The sequence below is a fragment of the Pelodiscus sinensis genome, chromosome 4 (assembly GCF_049634645.1).
Source record: "Pelodiscus sinensis isolate JC-2024 chromosome 4, ASM4963464v1, whole genome shotgun sequence".
Taxonomy (NCBI): Eukaryota; Metazoa; Chordata; order Testudines; family Trionychidae; genus Pelodiscus; species Pelodiscus sinensis.
This window is the reverse complement of record NC_134714.1, coordinates 30233010-30247273: the sequence shown is the minus strand read 5'-3', so window position 1 is coordinate 30247273 and position 14264 is coordinate 30233010.

Below are 14264 nucleotides of genomic sequence, written 5' to 3'. Positions count from 1 at the left end.
GGGCCTTAGGCTTTTCACCAAGCATCATGTTTTAGGCTTTCTCATTCCATAGGGTATGGAACAGCTTCCAAATGAGAAGAGATTAAAAAGACTGGGACTGTTCAGCTTGGAAGAGTGAGTACTACGGGGCGAGGGGTCAATAGAATCATGCAAAGTGTGGAGAAAACAAATAAGGAAGTGTGTTATGTGAAACAGTGAATAACAAGAATGAGGATAGAAATGTAGCCGTGACCAACCCCAGACCAACAAGAATGAGGTGTCTCCCAATGCAATTAATAGGCAGCAGATTTTTTTTTTTAAAGGATTGCACAGCCAATCTGTGGAATGTGAAATTTGTTGTCGGACTGTTGTGAAGGCCAAAAGTATAGGTAGGTTCAAAAAGAATTAGATAATTTCATGGAAGATAGGTCCACCAATGGTTGTCAGGAATGCAACTTATGTTCTGAGTGTCCCTAGTCTCTGATTGCCAGAAACTGGGAGTGGACAACATGAGATAGATTACTTGATTACCTGTTCTGCTCACTCTCTCTGATACACCTGTCACTGGCAATCGGAGGCAATGATAGACCATTGGTCTGACCCAGCATGACTGTTCTTTTGTTGGTTGTGACCATCAGATCTCAACTTTCACTTGTGTGAATAAGAAGCAACAAGAAGGTTGAAATCACTAAAGGTTCACAGACATAGACAAAAGCAGGCTTAGTGCTTGATGACTTACTTTAAACTAAGAATGATTCTGCCTTGGAGGAATTTCCCTTCAAATCAGTTCCAGTTAGAGGCAATTCCATATGAAACAAAGTAGGTGAATTTCTCCATAATCCCTTCGCCCTTCCTCTCCCTGGGTTTTCTGTGGATGTTCCCTCCCCCTTTCAGTGTCCTTTCATCTCAATCCTTGTCCTCTGCTGTTCTAGTCTTTTTTCCTTGTCTCTCTGCCCTTCTTGTTCTCAGTCTTTTAATGCTCTTTCTTAGCCTTGCTGCTGCTTTTGTTGTCTCTGTGAGTCTCTCTCTGGCCTTTTATCTTCTCCACTCCAGTCCACAGGCTTGCTCTTGCCTTTGGAACTCACTTAAAGCCAGAAGGGCTGGGTTCGCCTACTCGCATGGAACATTCCCCCACGCACTGTCACACAGCAACTGCAGTGTCCTGCAATGGCAGGCAACATGTGGGTGCTTGTCTCAAATCTCTAAAAGTGTCATCCAACCAAAATGTCACTTATGCTGCTTGGTAGAGTTTCCAGATCTTCTTTTGCTTCCTAATGGAATGTGAATAATGCCTTGCACAATACCTTTGATAATGGCAGAATTCCTGTCCATGTGGATAGCTTAGTTTAATTCCTATGTGGGGTATGAAAAACCTTCATTAGTTCAGTTCTGTATTTATCATTAACCTGTTTTTACAAATTGCTAGGAGTGGAGTAAGCAAAATAGTGCCTGGAACCACCAATATGCTTGCCCTTTTTGCCCCCAGTTGAAGCTGCTCAAAGATCCCCACAAGAGATACTTTCCTTTAGCAGAGGCCTCCTTCTTGCTGAGTGAGGGAGCCCAAGCCTGCTCCAGCAATACCTAATCCTAGGAACTGCTACTCTGATGTAACTCTGCCTTCTGACCATGTGGCCCAGAGACCAGGGATCCATCCTTGCAGGAGTGGCCCTAGACGAGCTGCCAGCCACTGGCACCCGAGGCAAAACGCGCGATCGGCACCCCCACCTCCAAACCCCCCAACAGCCATTTATCTTGGTGCCCTAGGCAACCGCCTTGGTCACCTGTATTCATGGGCCACCACTGCATCCTTGCATAACAGGGAGCTCTTTGAGGTTCTGGAAGGAGATAAATTGTATCTGGCCTTACAATTTAAACAGCCATTGTTGGTGCCTTTACATACTAAGGGCAAGAGCAGCCTGAGTCGGGCTGCGGCAGCTGGTGCCCCAGGCGGAACGTGCAATCGGTGCTTCCGCTGTCAATGGAGTGATGTCATCATTGGGCACCCCGGGCGCCCTGTTGAAGGCAGTGCCCTAGGCAATGGCCGAGTTGGCTTATAGTCATGGACCACCCCTGACTAAGGGCCCAATACTCTACCCCTGCAAATCCATTTCAAAAGCCCTGGTAATGTCATTGAGTGCAAAACTAGGCGCCCAGATAGTGTCCTACAAGAATGGGGTCTAGGTTCCAAGCAGAGACAGGTCAGATTGCAACAATGCACTGGCAGATCACATGGTGCTATTATTTGCCTTCAGCAGAGGACAAGAAGAAATTTGGAAGGTGATGACTTAATAAGATGCTATTTTTCTGCCACAATTGACAATTGCTCGGGGTCACATAGGCTGCCAAGAAGAAAAAGAGCTATCAGGTTTAATAAGCAATTGGCTGACAAAAGTAGTCATTATGCTGCTTTAAAATGTGAACAAAGAAAAACAACCCTTCTCAGCTGCCACTGTCTGTACTCCTGACACTCTCTGCCCAAATGCAAGTTTGTTTCTACACTCAGCAGCTCTTTCTTGGGCCCTTTTATTGTCAAAGAAGACTTTTAATAGCATGTGAGGCTTTGGTTTACGTAACCCTGCTGTTCAACAAAGCAAACTTCTTGGAATCTAAATCAATAGAAAGTGTTTGACATCTGCTGTTAGATTTACCATAGTGCAAGAGGGTTACCATTTTATTTGGCAAAGTATATTAATTAGATGCATTTTATCCAAAATGTCATTCCTTTTTATAACAATTATGGTGATGAGTGGGAGTGGCCAGAAGGGTCACACAACACTTCCCCAAACACTGTGCAGGGAGGGCAAGGGGCCAGTAGCCAGCAGACTAGAGCCTCTCCTCTTCCAACCATGCTGATGGGCTGCTGCACTCTCCCAAGCAGCCTCTGGCCATGTTGCCTGGGATGCTACTCACTGCAGCACATCAGAGACACCCTCCTACTGCATGCCAGGTGCCGTGGGGTTGAGCAGCTGTATTCTCCCAGGTGGCCCCTGACAACAGTGCCTGGGATGCTGCTGGCTGCCTGGTGCAGTGCAGTGGGACAGAGGCACACACACACACAGCCCTGCCCTAGATAATGTGGGATAGGGAAGGGACAGGATGGAGAGAGTATGGGGATCCTGGGCTGGAGGCAGGGAAGAGTCAAATGGGGACAGTACATGGGAAGGTCACATGTCCCCTTCATCTGGTACCCCACCCCCCTTTGTGTCCCTCCCATGTATCGCCTGCCATGTTCTTCCTAATTATTGCCCTCCTTGCCCATCTGTAATTGACATAAGAGTTCCTACTATGTGGAAATGTTTCCTTAATGCCACCTGCTTGTAAAACTCTGGATAAGTGAAATGTCTTAGGTACCAAATGACAGAGCACAGAATTGGACATGTGAGACCACATTCATTCCGAGCATGAATCAAGCTCAGAAATACCAGGAAGGCAAACCAGCAGGCCCGTTAGAGCCTGATTCAAAACCCACTGAAATCAACAGGAGTCTTTCCATTCACTTTGATGAGTTTGGAATCACGCCCTTAATGAACAGTCTTATTTACAAACACAAGCTACAATTTATATGAGAACCTTCCTGTTTCTATGCTGAGCAAAATAGGTGGAACTTTCTTTTTAACAACTTCTAAATATAACAGCCATGTTCAGTGCAACTTTTTAAATACCATGTAACGTATTTATGTATATATCCATGGCCACCTATCCTGTTGAAACCTTTTTGTATTTACTCCACTCAGGTTGAACATGAGAGAAACAACCCTTTCTTTGGAAATACGGTTGTATAAAGATTTCAGTGATGTTTCCTGTTACCTAGATACATATGTATTTAAGAGACACTGTAGAGTGCCTTAAACAAAGCCTAAATCAAGAGTTTTTTAAAAACCACATTTTTGAGGACATCTATGATAGAAATATTGTCAGGATTTTTTTGTTTGGTTTGCGTTGCGTTTGGAAAGCATTGTTTGTACCTAAATGTTCCCCCATAAGGTTGGCAAACCCAAGCTGAGTGAAACGCAAAAAAAGAAAGAATAACGTCTAAGATCAAAACAGTGACATGTAAATTTGATTTCTAAATCTTTCAGTTTTGCAGAGCCACCGTGTTAGCAGTGACATCTAGAATGAGCATCTTGGAAACAAACAGTTAAAGTGCTCATATATCTTACCACGTTCTACGTTAAGGAGCATCAACTCAGGAAAAGGGTGTGACCATCATTACAGACAGCTCAATGAAGGCCTCTGCTCAGTGTGCAGCAGTGGTCAAAAAGCAAAGATGTAATGTTGAATAAAGAATGCTCTTCTATTGCTTTCATATAAACCAATGGTGCAGTCTCACCCAAAACACTCTGTGATGTATCTCCCCGTCTTGAAAAAGACACCTGCAGAATTAGAGAGGATTCAGAGAAGAACAAGAAGAATGATGTACGGCCAGGGAAAACGCTCATATAAAGAGAGATTGAAGGGATAGTTCACTTTAAAAAGGAGACAAATAAAAGAGGGCATGATAAATATATATAGAATGGCATATATATAAATAAATAAATTAGCAGATATACCAGTGTTGCTCAGGTCTTTACCGGTGTTGCTCAGGTCTTTAACTAAAGTATATATATATATATATATATATATATTGATTGAAAAATATACATGCTTTATCTCAATTTTATTTTTTTTCAAAAATAAAGGCAAATGAAGGCTAGAGTGAGAGTTCAGGGGTGAAGAGGGGCCAGGGGATGGGTGGCTTAGGGCAGGGGCAGGGAGGCGTGTGTGGGTTCATGACAGGGGAAGGGAGTGCGGAAGTCAAGGCACATAAGTGCAGGACTCGGAAGGGGGCTCAGGATAGGGGACTGGGAGGTGAGAGAGGGCTTTCCAGAGTCACCTGTGGTGGCGAGGGTGGCACTACTTTAGCAGTAACTCCTCCCAGGAGCCGAGAGCAGCATTCCCCTGCCAGTGGGGCCCCAACAGTAGCTTGCAGGCCACTGGGGGCAAAGGCTTCAGGGGCTGCACCTCATTCCAGTGCCCCCACTTCTCCATGGCCTGCAGGCTGTCTGGGAAGGGGCCAGGCTCCAGGAGCTGCCTCTCCCTCCCGCTGCCCCCTTCCATCTGCAGTCAGGGGGGAGGGACGGAAGGCTTTGGGGGCTACCTGTCCTTCAGAACCCCCTGCCACATCCTGTAGGCTCTTTACTGGGGGGGAAGGTTCTAGATTTGTGGCAGGGGGGGTTACTTGCCCCATTTGGTGGCAGGCAAGTTGGCAGAGCCCCAGCCTTGCTGACCACTCTCTTGGTGCTGCAGCTGCCATCAGTGGCCACTCTCAGTATCACATTCCTAAACTCTGTGCCCCTCCATTTCCATGTTATGGAAAATAGTCCCATTCCCAGCACTTCCCATTTACTGGGCACAACCAAACTCTGACCTTAGTTTAAGTTAGGGTAAGAGGAATTTGCATACCAAATTTGGTGATCCTAGCTCTTTCATTTTAGGAGGAGTTCTTGAACAAATGGATTCACAGAAGCACAGACAGATGCATTCTAAAATATAGAAAGAGCGATCAGGAGTTCTTGTTCTCTCTGCCTTATAACACAAGAAGAAAAGGACATTCAACTAAATTAAAATGGATTTCATTTGTAACTGTGTAAAAGGCATTTATTTTTATCACTGCACAATTAAATGGTAGGACTCATCGCCACATGAAATCACCAAGGTCACAAACTATGCAAGATTCAAAAAGGTATTGGACATTACTATGGATAACAGATCAGTCTCTAGGTTTTATCCTGGTCTTGAACAGTTAGGGGGCGATTACACCATATCTGCCTATTCATCTGAAACACCTGGTACTGTTGGTGGCTATAGACTGAACTAGAAGTACTGTGGGTCCAATCCATTCTAGCAATTCTTATATTCCTATGCTCCATGTCATTGTTAAGTAAATTGTTGCAATGATTAATTACCCTTAAAATGTGCATATCCAATTGCAATATGAGCCAGATGAGCCAATGATTTAGTCTAGTCAGTCCCCCCCCCCCAAAAAAAAACCCCTCTGCTGGCCCCTTGAGAGAGAAGACAGTACCCAGCGTTTCCCCCATCCCACTCTTCCGTTCTTGAGGCTCAGCTTAGTCTTTGATCTGCTCCAAGTGGAGCTTTTATAGCACAGGCAGAACAGATCAAAGGAAAGCTTTTGAACATTTCACAGCCCAGCAAAATATTGCTACAAAAGGGCCCTGTTTTTTTATTTTTATTTTGAAAAATCTGCTCACCTTATCTGTGGGAATCTCACTATAAGGAAGAATTAGTGTAAGGGGCTTGTTCAGTTTAGAAAGGATCCAAATAAGAGGGAATTTAACTAACACGCATAGGAAGGTAATTAAATTACATAGCACTTCTGAGTTTGGTCCCAAGGGTCTGCTCATGCAGAACTGGGTTTAGTGTGTGCTAATGTGCAAGTCTGTTTGGTGAATTTCATTTTAACCTGGGGTTCTCAAACTTCATTGCACCGCATCCCTCTTCTGACAGAAAAAGTTACTATACAGCCCCAGAAGGAGAGGCTGAAGCCTGAGCCCACGCAAGCCCTGCCACTCCAGGCAGGAAGACAAGCGGTGGGACTCAAGCTTTGGCTTCGGACTTGGGCCCCAGCACATCTAACACCAGACATCACTAACCTTTTTTTATGCTTGTGTCATAGGAAAATATCTGCTGTGTCCAGGTGATACATCTGTGTATAATTTTCCATTGAAAGTCTGGTAATTTATTTAGCCTATAACTCAGTCTATTAAGTTTAAATAAACATTTCCTTATTTGAAAAAAAAAACTAATTAAAAACTCCAGGCCTTGTTTACCATTCCAGCCATAAACCATGCTGGCTTCTATAGTGTAAGGAAATACACACCTGTATCTTGTGAAGATGAGTAAATATTGTGCTATATGAATGTTCTAACCTGCTTGGTAATTTGCTTTAGGTCAGCATAGATCTGAAAAAAATGTTTCAAGGTACTTTAAATGTTTTTAATGTGACAAAGACTTTACCACCACAAATAAATAGTCATAGTTTTCCACTGGAATAATTAATTTACAGTGGATGTTGTTACCAAAAGTTCCAGTCAGCATGACAGATAATATTCATTTTTATGGGACTGTCTCCTCGACCCTTACATATGCCAAGTAGCATTTACTAACATGAGTCAGTGAGTCCAATATGCATGAGTTAGTAATACAGCTCTGAGTTAGGGTACAGAATCAGTCTTTGCATGTGTGTAAATTTCCAGATTTTTTAATGATATTTGATTATTAATGGATTTTGGCAACTAATTTATTCATAATAGCAACCTCTTACTGAAGCTTGACCAACTTCTGAGACCTAATGGTCTGTTCTCCCATCAATTCACGTGTCCCATTGACACTGCCCAGAAATATGCCCGTACATCAAGAAGAAAAGGCATTGCTACTTAGAGCAGTAGCAGGGTTTGGCACTACATTAGACACTTTTTGACAGTTTGTAAGCAAAGCCCTGCACAGTACAATCAATTTCTTATTAAGGTAAACACAGTCTAAACTACGAAAATCAAAGCAAGTCAACATCAGTTTGCTGCTGATTTACAAAGGAAAATAATGAAAATTACCCCATTTAACAGCGTGCATGGAGATTGCAGTAGTCTGATCTTTGATAGACTGGTATGTTTAGGGACACAATATATGGAAATATTCTTATCTTGTTCTGGAAAAAGGACAATGCTCAGTGAGAGAAGTGAGTAGAGAAATCATTAGAGCATGGGCCTGGTGGGCAGTTGAGTGATGTCTGTCCTATAACTGACTCTGTCATGTACTTGACACGTGACCACAGCTAGCTTGCTTAGAGCCAGACTTCCAAAAAGGAGGCCAGATGTCTGTGTGGAGTCTCATGCATACATCAGGTGACAGGTACAACTTGTAAAACAAACAAAAATACTTTTTTTTTCACTCGGTACACAGTTAACCTGTGGAACTTCTTGCCAGAGGATGTGGTGAAAGCTAGAACTTTAACGGTTCAAAAAAGAGCTAGATAGATTCATAGAGGTTAGGTCCATCAATGGCTATTAGCCAGGATGGGTAGGAATGGTGTCCTTAGCCTCTGTTTCTCTGGAGGTGGGTGACAGGGAAGGGATCACATGAAGAATACCTGTTGGCCACTGTTGGCAGACAGCATACTGAGCTAGATGGACCTTTGGTCTGACCCAGTATGGCTTTCTTATGTTCTTATGTTATGTTCTTGTACACACAGGTTAATTCCACTGGCAATCATGGCAACTGTAGGTGAAAATATAGATTGTTTGTTTTAAAGAAGAGCAAGGTCCACGCGCATCTTTTCTGAGAATTTGGCTTTTGCTCTCTTTGCCTCAGCTTTCCTAGCTATAAAATCATAAAGCAGTTCTATGACTTTATACATGGTCTCTAAAGCATTTTGCATGCTCACTTGGCAAGCACTGTTCAAGTACAAAGCTCTATTTCCAAACTGAATACAGTGAATTTGGAATGGATAACCTGCCACATAAACACATGCATTAAGCATAAAGCTGTCCCTGAGCTCCTCCAGTTACACAACCCCATACTTTTAACATTTTCTAGCTTCTGACTATAGCAACCAGGCTCTCCTCAACTCATGCTTTTAGTGGGCCCCTCGCCATGTTTGTGTATAACTAACGGGTGGATTATGGAAGAGGGGACTTTTTTATTACATTAGCAGACCAGGTCTGGAGGAAGTCTTTGTCAGCCTTTTCTAACCGTACTATTGCATATTGATATGTACAGGTCACACCTCCTTTGTCTGGCACCGTCGGGGCTTGAGTGGTCCCAAACAACTGAGTTTGCTGGAAGAGGGGAGGTCAAGGACCTCTACCTGGCTTCAGGCTCTGCTCCTGGCTGGGGCTGTGCTCCCTGCCACCTGCAGCTGTCTCCAGCCCCGCACCAAGCCAGGCCTGGATGAGGCTGTATCCCCCGCTGTGCCAGCCCCCAACAGGGGCTGGCCCTGCTGCCGCTTCCCCCCCCCCCCCACACACACACACTCCTTCAGCGCCAACCCTGAGATCCCCACTACCAGCTCTGTCCAGGACTGCTCTCCTGCACTGTGCCAGCCTCAGCCAAGGCTATGTTGCCCACCATGCCAGCCCTGGCTGAGGCTGTCCCCCCACACACACACTGGCTGCGCTCCTGGGCCCCAGCCCCGCTACTTCCAGCTCTGACTAGGGCTGTGCTCCTTGCTCCTATGAATTATTTATTCATATTCTGATCGTGCTTCCAAATAGATCAGGGAATGGTAGTCCTTGATTTGTACAAACACATAAAAGAAGAATCCCTACTGAAGTAAGCACCTCGGGAGCATGCAGAGAGCATATATGGAAGAGCTAGTGAATGTCTAAAATGTCAGTTTGCTAGCTACTACCAAGTCATTTCTGTCTTCCACTTAATCTCTTTGAGAACCTCTCAACCTCCCTTGTCCCTTGAAGTCTGTTTTTCAGCATGGACTGCTAGTCAGAGAGGCAATCTTGTACATTTATCTTTGATCATTTTTGTACTGCTTTTTGACATCATTCTTATCCTAATAGGCTACACTTTGCAGTTCCTAATATAGCTGTGCCTAATGAGACAGAAGTCAGATAGGCAAAGGAAAAGACAGTGATTTGCTGAGTTAACAGTTTCATAGCCATTCATCTGCAGCTAGAAATAGAAAAATTAACAAGGGCATAGGCATTGGGTGGTGAGCCCAAGTGGGTGTACACAGCAGAGCTTAACTAGAAATAAGCTATGCAAATTGAGCTACGTCAATTGCGTAGCTTATTTTGAAATAGCTTATTTCAAAATTGGGAGCATCTACGCAGCACTTATTTCAAAATAGAGCACTCTTCCTCTGACTTCCCTTACTCCTTGTACAATGAGGGTTGCAGAAGTCAGAGTAAGAAGCCGTCCAGCTTCACAGTATTTGGACATTATTTTGAAATAACTGTTATTTCCAAATAATGCTGCTGATTAGCTGTACCCAAAAGGATAAGTGCAGTGTAACATTTAGGGCCCAGTCTTCCCAATGATTTCAATGGAAGCACAGGTAGACCCTCATACAAGGAGAAAAAAAATAATTTTAGTGGGAATTGCAGGTGCTTCCACATCACACAGCAGTGGGCTCCAAAGGAGGAAAGCACAGGCCATAACCAAGTTGGTAAGGGTTGAGCTAATCTAGGCAAGAATGAATATTGACTAAGTTAACAATAACATGTTTGATCAATCTGTTTTTTACTGTATGAAGAACATAAGAATTAACCAGTTCAGTAATGTTAAATGTTCTAGATGCATAAGCCTAAATACTCCTCCAGGCCACACATCACAGGCTATTTGAATGCAGAGGGAGAGCAATGGTATGTGAAAAGAGGAGAAAGATCAACTATCTGAGGGTGCAGACTTTGTTGGACATCAAAGCTGCCACTGGTGTTTATTTCATAGACTCATACATGCATAGTTAATCAGTATACAGGCAGTCCCTGTACAATCAGTATACTTACGTCGCATCCGCACTTACGAACGGGGCTTTTCTCACCCTGGAGGACGCGGGCAGCAGGACCTCCCAGATGCGGCGCGGTCCTACCACCCGCATCCTCCGGGGTGAGAAAAGCTGCTCCGCGTCTCCCTGGTCTGCTGGGAGAGGCCCCCCCAGCAGACCAGGGAGACGCAGAGCAAAGCCGCGGAGGACCCGGGCGGGGGACCGCGGCACGTCTGGGCAGTCCCTCCGCCTGGGTCCTCTGCGGCTTTGCTCCACGTCTCCCTGGTCTGCTGGGGGGGGCCCCCAGCAGACCAGGGAGACGCAGAGGACCGGGGCGGCGGGACCGCGGCGCGACTCGGTCCCGCCGCCCGCATCTCCCTGGTCTGCTGGGGGGGGGGGGCGCAGCTAAGTCGGCCCCCCCCCCCCCAGCAGACCAGGCTTTTCTCGGGAGGCCTGTGGTAGAGCAGCTGGGGCGCTGCCAGTTGGTCCCGCAGCGCCGCTCTCAGCGCTACTGGACCAACCCGGCAGCACCCCAGCTGCTCTGCCCCAGGTCCTGATTCAGCCGCTGCTGGTCAGTTTCAGCAGCGGCTGAATCAGGAGGCCTGGGGCAGAGCAGATGGGGTGCTGCTAAGTTGGTCCAGTAGCACCCAGGAGCGGCGCTACTGGAGCAACCCAGCAGCACCCCAGCTGCTCTGCCCCAGGCGTCCCTAAGTCAGCTTCTGCTGAAACTGACCAGTGCTGACTACAGGAAGCCCCAGGCAGAGTTGCTCTGCCCCAGGCTTCCTGTAATCAGCCACTGATCAGTTTCAGCAGCAGCTGACTTGGGGACGCCTGGGGTTCTTAAGTTGAATCTGTATGTAAGTCAGAACTGGCGTCCAGATTCAGCCACTGTTGAAACTGATCAGCGGCTGATTCCAGGAAGCCCGGGGCAGAGCAACTCTGCCTCGGGCTTCCTGTAGTCAGCCGCTGGTCAGTTTCAGCAGCGGCTGAATCTGGATGCCAGTTCCGACTTACATACAGATTCAACTTAAGAACAAACCTACAGTCCCTATCTTGTACGTAACCCGGGGACTGCCTGTAATGCACAAACCAATTTTCAAATGACCAATTAAGCACCAGCTCTTCAGTGTAGCTTAATAAAAAACTGAAAGCAAAGAGGAACTCTACTTCATACATTTTATAAGAGTGAGTTTTGCAACCCAATCCTATGTTTAGTGGCATGCACTTAAATGAGACAAACACTAGTGGACATTTGATAATGCAGAGAGCACATAAAACTGTAAGTAGAAAACCCACTCTGAAATCTGAACTGTTAGTTCAGTCCCATAGTAACGATATGGTAATCACAGATCAATCTTACATGCTAGCTATTGCAGGAGGTACTGTTTTAGTGGCTAAACCCGTGGAGTAGTACTCAAGAGACCTAAGTTCTGTTCCTGTCTCAGATTTGCTAAGCAACCTGGGGTAAATCTCATTTTCCCCACATGTCAAGTGGGGATAATGGCACTTAACTCCTAAAGTGCTTTGAAAGCTATAGATAAAAAGCACTTTAAGAGCGAGGTATTATACTTTATAGCTGAATGGTTTCTTAAGATTTGCTGCTGGTATTGAATATCAGTTGTATACATTGGAAGGGACAAAAGAAATGCTAAACTTTTCCTAAAGAAACAGTGCATTTGTCTGGAAAAGGAAATTTAACTGGCTAACCTGACCACACATGTAAAGGTTATGTCAAGACTCTTAGCAGCTGCATCTCAATATCTGGTGTAAAAATGGCTGGAGCAGGAAAATAAATAATCCTGATAAAGTGAAGTGGCAGATTACAATGGCAGGGAAAAGGCACTAGCACTAGTGCCAGAAACCAACCTATAGTTTCAAAGGGAAGCCAGAGGCGGCCATTGTGATCATTTTGTGTAACCTGTATAACACAGGTTGCAGAATGTCTCTAAAATGTATATAGCATGTCTTTAGAAAAATATCCAGTTAATTTAAAAATGTCCAGGGATGGAGACTCCTGCATGACTTTTGACAAACTGTTCCAATAATTACCTTCACTGTTAAGAATTAATACCTTATTTCCAGTCTGAATTTATCTAGTTTCATCTTCCAGCTCATGTTACACTTTTTGCCTGCTAGATTGAAGAGCTTATTTTCAAATATCCATTTCTCATAAACTGTGAGGGTTACCCCTTAACCTTCTTTTTCAATTAAATATATTGAGTTCCATGAGTCTGTCACTACGAGGCATGTTTTTCTAATCCTTTATTTTGTGGCTCTTCTCTGAACCTGCTCCAGTTTATCAACATCCTTCTTGAATTGTGGATACCAGACCTGAACACCTTCGTACCAATGGCAAACACACAGTGGTAAAATAACCTCTCTACTTCTACTTGGCATTCTCCTGGTTTTGCATCCCAAGATCACCTTTCCCTTTTTTGACCATGGCATCAAATTGAGGGCTGAATATCACCATGACCCCCACCCATCTTTTTTATTAGATACTGCTTCCCCAAGATAGAGTTCCCCATCCTCTAAATTTTTGTTCATAAATATATACATTTAACTATATTAAAACATACACTGTTTTCTTTGCCCAGTTTTCCAAGTGATCTACATTGCACTGTATCAGAGATTGCAGTGTCATCTGCAAACTTTATCAGACCTGGTCTCCACTTGACCAGGCAGGTCTGCTTAAGTTACACCATCCAGCTCTGCAGAATGCACAGCTGGATTTGACTTTCCTTAAGCCAAGCCGCCACAGTGTTTACATTGTGGGAAGCTGATGGGAGCACACACTCCTGACAGCTTCCCTTACTCTTCGCAGATTGAGGAGTACAGGATGACAGCAGGAGCTGCCATCAGCATTCAACCTGGGGGTTTACACTAGACTTGCTAAATCAATTGCTAGAAGATCGACCTCCAGAGAGTCAATCTTCTCCCAAGTGCAGACATAATAATGATGAAAACATAATAATCACTGACAAAGATGTTAATGAGCATAACCATATACTGCAAATCCCCACTAGAAACACACCCACTCCATGTTGATTCCCCATCTACAATTATATTGTGAGACTACCAACTGTTGTTAATCCATGCAATGTGTGCCCTATTAATTTGATATCATTCTAATTTTGGAATCAAAGTGTTCTGCAGTACCACATCAAAATCTTTCAGAATTATGTTGTATCAGCACAATTGCTTTTATCAGCCAAACTTGTATTAAGCAGCTAGATTTGTCCCCAAAGGGCAAAGGGGCTGCATGTTATGCATGGTGTCTTCCCTCACTGACCAGTCACCTCCACTGGAAAGATGGCTGGAAACTTGAATAATTCCAGTAGGCCAGGAATTGGGGGTGGGAAGCCTCAGGGAGTCATGAGGTGGTTACATGGGGGTTGGGTGCTCTCTGCCAGCTGGGCCTGATAGGCCAGAGCCCCTGTCAGAATAAAAATGAATTAAATTAGCCCCTCGTTTTTAAAAATTTATTGGGGGGGGGGTCATCCCCAGGGGCTTGCAGCGTGAAGGGGGGGTCACCATTAGATGAAGTTTGGGAATCCATTGCACAAGTCCTTGAATAACCCTCCCTTCCTCACCCCCACGCCCAGCCATTGGCCCTGTTCCAAGGGGGGACTTTGGGCTCTTCTGTGTTGCCAACAACGGTTCAAAATGTGACCCGAGAACAGATCCAGGCCCCCTTCCGCCGGACTCAGCTGCGTAGGAGGCGATGAGAGCGGCGGGGGTCAGGGTAGGCGGGGGCTCGCTGGGCCGGCTGGAGCGCGGCTCGCCGACG